Source organism: Trifolium pratense, linkage group LG1 (genome assembly GCF_020283565.1).
Source record: "Trifolium pratense cultivar HEN17-A07 linkage group LG1, ARS_RC_1.1, whole genome shotgun sequence".
In the NCBI taxonomy this organism is placed as follows: domain Eukaryota; kingdom Viridiplantae; phylum Streptophyta; class Magnoliopsida; order Fabales; family Fabaceae; genus Trifolium; species Trifolium pratense.
In genome coordinates, this window is record NC_060059.1 from 8486248 (window position 1) to 8495207 (window position 8960).

Below are 8960 nucleotides of genomic sequence, written 5' to 3' on the forward strand. Positions count from 1 at the left end.
GAAACAGTTTTAAAATCAAACACCGTCCAATATAAATTGTCATATCCAGTCCGCTAACCATTGAACATATGTAACATAACATAGCACATGTTGATTATATTCTGAGCATAGAAGGGATTCTGTTATTTATTGAGTTGGTTGTGTCAAGCTAGTATAATTTTACTTCATGATCTGACTCAATATATGAGTGAGAACAGTTCTTTAGATTCGGAAGACTTAAACAAATGATTAGGTAGATGGAACACTTCCATCATTTGGTTAAGTAGTAATTAAAACGCGCTTTGTTTTAATCTTACAACTTTAACCTTTTGTTATTCTTCTCGTTGCCCAAAAAAACGCGTTACAAACTCTTTGCTACGTTTGTGGTTTTAATCACCTTATGTCATCTCACGTGCAAGCTGCAATCCTCATTCATTTGTGCATGCCACTAAGGGTGAAATAAAAAGCTATGAAAACAAGCACAAACACAAACTAAAACTAGATAGCTTTTAATGCTTTATCTCATTGTTTACAACTTACGCTAAAAAGGAATATATTGTTTTGACAACCATGTGCTCTGTTTGAGTACTCCTCCCATGTCTCATCATATACAATTCACCAAACAATTGTGACATAGAAATTTAAAGCCCATATATATGGTCAAATTTCTAGACTTTTGTAGCTTCCGTAAAATTACATCGGTTGAATCATAATACAAAACATGTAAATTTTGTTTTGACGGTCATGTGTTATGTTGAGGTACTCCCATGTGACATCATATAACATTGTTATTGACAATGATAAAGAGCTAAATTTAAGAAGTCTTGTGACCTTTTGGGAGTATCTCAACATAGCACATTGTTCTGGTGTACCTTAAAAAATATATGAAATTTATGTGACTTGGATTTTAGGGAGTTGTCAAAAAACTACGAGACTCGAACTGCAATCAAAATATTTATATATTATCCACCAATGTAGTCTCTACATTAATTAGCTTTGGCATTTGACCTAAAATCACATTGAGATATGAACTAAGCTCTTGTCAAATAAAGATAAATCGACGTCATTAATGTTGGATTAAACTTTAAATTAACTACATAAATTAGTTACTTTTAAACGGCGATGAATGCTTTTTTTTGACAGAAACGGCGATGAATGCTAGTTATAGACCTTCATGTCAATTTTAATTTTTCTTTTACTCTTCTTGTCATTGTGAACGACTTTGTATATTTGTAAATAACTCATCAATTGCGTATAAAGGTTGTGCTTGGTATTTTGAAATGGAATTCAAAAGTCAAGACACAAATGACTTGAATTTGTAGTGAATCAATGAACCCAGTCTTAATTTGAACCATATGTGTGTTTGATTCTACAATCTCATGATTATGATACCTACATTCACTAAACACATCATTCACGATACTAACAAAACAGATTATTTATTAATGTGAATATCAAATGGATGGAATCAGAAATTTCTTCCTATACTAGTAATTCCACACGATTGTTATACTAATATTCAATGTATGTTAGAATGTTAACATAGTTCATTTCTTGAATATTATGATGTTTTTAATCTCATGCTTCTCGAAGTTGTTCAAATTATACTAAGTCGCTTTCTTGGTCTTAAGATCCCCCCTTAGCACGATAGATTGAACTTCAAAGCTCACAAGTTAGAAAATGAGTCTCTTATAAGCAATACTAGAAACGGGTGAAAGCATACTTGACTTAATTAGAAGGCAAAACATGACTTGTATTGCATGATTTTTCTAATTTATTGATCAGTTAGCAGCCCTCACGACCGAGTACTAGACTCTTTTTTTTTTTTATATCTTAATTTATCTTCTTTTTTTTTGCTTAAATCAAGTACCATATGCGCACAACAACTGCAGAGATTAATCTTTTGAACTTTGAGGACCTAAATGAAGAGCTAACTCTCCATGAGTTTTAACGCAACTGCATGTCTAAGTCAATGATCGAACTCAGGACCTTAATTAATTTAGAAGAGAGTAGCGTCATCTCATCTAAGCACTTTTGGGTATCGTTAATTTATCTCTAACTAACTAACTAGTATTATGGAGCTTTTGTGTGAAATCCTTGAATTTAAGTAAAAGGGATTAGTGTGCATTTAATGTTTTTAGCTTTTCCAAAAGGGCTCTAATGATTATATTTGTAGAACTAAAATAAAGGTGCAGCCCTAAAGCAGCATATATATATATATATATATATATATATATATATATATATATATATATATATATATATATATATATATATATATATATATATATTACTCGGTATGACCAAAACGGCCACAAAATTAATGTTGTGACTTGATGGATATTTTGTGCACACATTATTAGTTATTATATTCCCACTATATATGTGTCACTATCTAACCCGTCAAATAAGTACACGATTAGTAATGGTACTTGTTTGATTTGGTTACATATGAAGTCAAATACTTAAGAGGATTCTAAATTATATACTATTGTATAACTAATAATGGGAAACTATTGTCAAAAGAAAAAAGAAAAAAAACTAATGGGAAACTATATGCACATATATGACATGTTGTACATTGTGAGTGGAAAACATCAAATATGAAAGAAATTAACTACCAATTATAAGTCATGGTCAGGGAAAGTACGGAGAAATATCTTGTCTTGTCCATAAAAAATCTAGACATTATGCAAAATACGATCTCCACTGCACTCGAACTAGCCCTTGTTGACCCTTGAGATCATAAGAATAAGAGCAATGTTATTCGGTAAAAATGATTTACACAGGCAGATTTGGCTTACTATATATATGGGATTTGATATATGTTGTTAATTTAAAAGTTAGTTTTAGAATGTCAGTTTTCAACCGTGAATTCTTATTTAAGTGATTAGTTGAGGGAGTAACTTTATCTTCAATTGTGAGTTTTTAACTTCAAAGAGCATTAAGTATGGTGAGTGAAGATATATTTACTACCAAATGATTAACACTCTCGTTTCTAGAGAAAGGGGACTGGATAATTCAGATTTCGATTGTGAGATAAGTAAAGTTTGGTCAATATTTATTTTTACCGGTAGTTAAATTTCGATTTTTCTGAATGATTCATCTTAGGGGACTCATTAATAACTTGAACTTAATAACTTAGTTTCGCATGATTTATTCTTAGGTGTAAACACTATCTACAAATCTCCATCAATAGTTGACTTTATCCGCATGAAATCTCCACTGATAAGAACTTGCAGATGGAGAGGAAATTGCCTAAACTGAATTCCTTTGAACTCTGAGTTTTGGAATTTTGTTTTTGGCCTCCTTGACGGGTTTCCTGATAGTAGGGAAACATGAAATGGGGAAATTGTTATGAGATAATTTGCAGTCTTGAAAAGGAAAGTCTTGTACTTTGATTTTAAATTTTTAATTTATGAAAAAAACTTTTAGACGCAATTTGATTTATGAGAAAATTAAAATTAATGAGTTTGAATAATGTACTATTTTTAATACACTTTTGGTATGTTTGTTTCGGAGATTAAAATTATAATCCTAGGAATATTATTCCCAAAAACATTATTATCAGGAATATTAGTTTCGTAATTTGAACAAAAGTAATTTTTAGTTTCTTATTTTTTTTTATCAAATAGTTTAGTAACTAGAAATTTCACCGTAAAGTAAATTAGTAGAGTGTTTGAGGTTTAAACTCTGACTTTGTATATATGATACGATGTCTCTACTAATTGAGTTAAACTCGCAGAGACTAGTTTTCCTATAAGTAAAATTGAATATTTGGTCCTTCATTTTTACAATCTTTGAGTTTTTTTTCTTCTTCCACCATTTTAATTATTTCCTATAATAATATATTTAAATCTATCAAAAATTAATGTAATCTAAGGTCTGTTTGCTGCACATGATAGGAAGAAAAGATAGGATAATACTATCATATCCTAATTAAATTTGATGTTTGGTACACCAATAAAAAATGATAAATTAATCCTTTTTTAATTCTATCCTATTACTCTTTGTTATTCTTATCCTTAATTTTTTGTGGGTTAGCAAACTGATAAAAATACTCGCCTTCTATGTTTTTAAACTCGCTCGCTTTAATTTCTCCTCCAATGTTTCCAATGTTCCACCTCTCTCTAGTCTACCGATGCTGCTCTCTTGCACTCCCTCCTCTCACGCTTTCTAAGATTATTTTTGTTTCGCACTCCCTCTAAACACATGATAGGATAAGTGTTAGGCAAATGCTAACATGTGCCCTAAGGGCACATTTTAAGGTGCATTTAATTAACTAATATCCCACTTAATTTATTTTAAAAATAGCAATAATCAACTTTATTAATTAAAAGATATGGTCAACTATATTTATTACCTATTTAAAAGAATTGAAAATGCAAAATATGATAGGTTGCCAAATTTGATTTATGATCACGCGCTTGGTAATACGACCATAATTATATACATCCAATTTTTTCTTGGTTTGTTAACAATCAAGCTTATAGTACTCCAAGTAATACTTGATTTATGCTAACTTGTGTTTTTTTTTTCGGTGAACAAAATCGAGTATTATAGTATTATGTTGTAATGGTAACGATTGTTAGTACTATTTTAGCTTTTCAATTGCTAATATGTTTTAGAATTTTATAATACTTACTATAATGGGCCAGTGGAATGGGCCAATGCTTAATGAACATCCACCAAATTATTCATAACACTCTCCCTTGGATGTCCATCGAGGATATGCCTCGTTAAAACCTTACTAGAGAAAACCCATTGGGAAAAAATCCTAGTGAAGGAAAAAGAGTACATCATCATTTGTGTGTGAACTGCCTCATTAAAAACCTTACCAAGAAAAACCCAGTGGGACAAAACCATGGTTAAGGGAAAAAGAGTGCAGAACATATTTATATCTCCCCCTCATAAAGATAATTATATATGAGACGAAGAAAATCAAATAATCTTATGTAGTTGTAGTAGTTGCTCAAAAGTTTTACTTGAAGCTGACTTTGTAGAAAGACATGTCTTATCTTCTTTATCATATAATCTTCTCCAAATATGTAGTTTGTGCGACATTATCTTCATGTTGAATCGTTGCAAGAACCCTTTAGAAGAAAACTCACAAATTCTTGTATCTGATGAATCACACACTTCGACCAAATCACATTCTTGATTTATCTTCTATAGTGCTCAACTTTTCTCGTCATTTTGTTTCATGATATTGATATTGTTGTTTGTTTCATAGATCTCAATGAGTAATTGTACTTCTTCATGTGAACATATAGTTTGTTTGTGATCTATACCTTTACGAGGATTAAACAAATTACCTGCATATCTAAAATAACAAAATATATATTTGATGATATATTGACAACAAATAATAGGTCCATAATGTTTTGACCAAAATTGAACTAAAATGTGGTACTTCAGGACCAATTAGTTCTTCATCATTTACTCGAACTCTAAAATATTATTCAAATACTTATTTTGTAAGAAATGACAATATTTCAAGCTCTTAAGGAGTCTCTTGATGATATTTTTATCATCAACATAGATAGATAGAAAAATTCATTGCCAAATATTTTCTTAAAATGAACAAATTGTCATTTTCATATTTCTCACTTGGAAATATTCAACAAGAGTATTATACAACATGCATATATATTGCTCGAGTATTTAAGGAGACTTATTCATGTTTATTAAGTCACCTTTTCAATAGTTTGATATATGTGTCTCACGAAAATTAAATCCATTTGGGATTTTCATATAATTATCAAGTGAGATGATTTTCATGTAATCATCATTATTAAGTGAGCCATTCAAATACATATATTAAACTTAATCAATTATAAAGAAGTTCTGAATTCACTTCAGGTGAATATGTCTCTTGAAAATTAATGATAGACGTTTATCATTATTCTTTAATAATGAGTCAAACTTTAAATATTTGTATATTTTCTTTTCTCAAATAGTTTGAAATGTACGTCTCGTGGAAATTAAATCCTTCAAGGAGTTTTATATAATTCACACTAACAAGTGAGCCATACAAATATATCGTGACGCATTTTTCAAATAAATTGAATTTTCCATGTGTTAATAAACTTAATCAAGTAAGACTTAATCAAGTAAGAAAAGGATTTTGATTTCACTTCAGGTGAATATTTCTCTTCACATTCAATGGCAAACTTTTACCAATATGCTTGAATCAAGCTTTTAATGTTTGTATGTCAACATTTTCTATTCACACGAAAATTAATTCGTATCTATCATGTTTTACATCTTCAGGTGTATGGACTGCTGGTCCAAAAATCTCCACTTTGCAAAGTGACTTTAATTACGTAGCAATTGCGTTTTCATTTAGACAATCATTGTCTATAATTCTCAATAGAATTTAGTTCATGATCCTCATTAACTCCTTTCACAAATAGCGCTATATTATATATAAAATATTGTTAACGTTGACTTCCTTTCGGTTCCATCATATTCCATTCGTGACATAATTTTCATTCATGACATAATTCGTCGAGATCTCTTTATTATCATAAATTTCAGGTACCTGAGAAGTTCTTCTGGAACTTATAACTCAATTATGTCAAATACTCTTTTGACAATTTCATATCCTCACTTGGGTCATCTTTCTTTTTAGCTCATTTTCTTATTTGAGGATTTTTTTTTTCTTCATTGGAACCGATTGATCTACCACGCTTCAGGGTGGTTAAAATTCATTTGCAATATAAGACTGTCCATCAGGGACATCCATTTTGATTTGGAGCATTAGCAGCTAATAGTTGATTTCATAAATTTTGCAAATGATTTATCTTTTGAACATTTGATTTAAACTATGAGGATCAATGTGAGATAATAACATTAATTTATTTCAAGTGATTCATTTGAACTTCTGGTTCATATTTTTCAGCTGGTTATTCTCCCCCCTAATATTGGGAAAATTAATTCATCACTTGAAAATCAGCCTACAGGGCTGTAAATAATTCTCCAATTTTTGGCTCAAGATGATTTATAATAGATGGAGATTCATATCAAATACATTTTCCCAATATTCTTTAAGAACCGTTTAAATGCATTCTATTGGAGCAATTACACATACACAACACATCCAAAAATGCTTATATGGGAATCATGTTTATAAACAAAGTTCAAATTGTAAATTAGGAGAGAACTTATAATAACTTGTTGGCTTGATACGAATTAGTATCTCAATATACATGTTTGAATGTTCCCAAAATATAAATTAGAAGTTATGATCTCATAAGTATCAGTCATGTGCTTACTTTAGACGTCTAAAGAATGGATCTTCTAGTCCATTTTTGTATGATCATATTCTATTCGATATCGATTTCAATTGACATACGATACTTATCAAATATTTTCTAAGAATTCAGAAAATGAGATTTTAGCAAAACTATTTGAGAAAACAAACTCACAAACTTCTGGTTGTGAGTAAACATGCATGTGACCAATTTAGTTGATGCATCAATTCAAGTCACAAAATATCTAAATGGTCAAAAATCTCAAATTATCAATTTCTTTTGGGAATTAGTAACCGATAAAAATTATTAGAATGAAGGAACTTCAGGCCCTTCACTATATATTTATAGTTTTTTTTTTCCGCATCATAATAAATCCGGGATGACCCAACCGGTATTGCCAACAACAAATTTAATATGATTTGTAAACTTCTGGTTTACAATAATTTGTGCTTCAATTGCATTATTATATATAAAAGTGTAGTATAAACTTCTGGTTTATAACTTTTTCATTACACTTAGTTTATCCAAAATATGTGTAGTAAATTAGTAATATATAGAGATATTCAACATCTCTTCATTTCTTGTTTCCATATTGATATTCATATATCAATGAAAGAAGATTATACTTATGCAATCAATTATTCTGCAAATCAACATCTCCCTTATTACTGGGCTGAATTGTTACTATTGTCATTTATGTCCGTTTAAAAACGTTTCATCATATATTAGCAAGTGAGTGCCCTTACCAATCATTGGTACATTTATATAAATGAGCTCCAAGCAAACTTCAGGTTGCCACTCGAATTCTTCCTTGCAAATGGAGCCAATAAACTTTGATGACTTTACAAGTCATCTCAAATAGCCACAAATCAACGGCAAACCAATATATAATAATAAAAAAAAACCTCTAATAATAAATCAATGCAAGGATAATTTAATACTCAATTGTCTTAATAGTTCATCAAAATAATAATTTCAATAACAGTTTGCAAGTGAGCATTCTAATAACAACAAGACAATATAAAATTTACAAAATATTTACAAATATTCATATAAATAACATTTGGTGTAATAATTATCGTAAAAAAAAACATTTGGTGTAATTATTAACAAAATTGAGCCTAAAATAAATTTCCAAATAGAACACTTTAACAAAATAATTAACATTAGTGGTACAACTTTTAAAGTGAAAGAGAGTTTATCATATAATATTTTAGGCTCAAATCGTGAGATTATATAGTTTAAAATTATATATGATTCTCAATTCTCACATTCAATCAACACCAAATATTTAAAAATTTCACAAAATAAATTCAAATCCCATAAACCAAGGATATGATATTAATATTAAACAAATATTCTTGAATTGAATATATATATAAAAAATATTCTGGGTATAAATTATAATTAAATTTATTTCCAAAAGAAAAAAGATATGATTAAGGTATGAATTATAATTTTATTTCCAAAAGAAAAAAATATCAATTAAATTGATTTATTATGGAAGAAAAATATTTTCTTAATAAGACACAATTCATACCTTAAGCATTGTAGTAGCTGAAATAATTCATAATAACACATAGTACAAAGTTATCGTATAAAATAAAATGAATAAAGTATTAAGTCATGCACACCTTTTATTTTAGTAACTTTCAAACTTAGTATATGAAAGTAACAGGAAACATCATAATTGTCAAATATAATGTAAATAAATAATCCATTAAT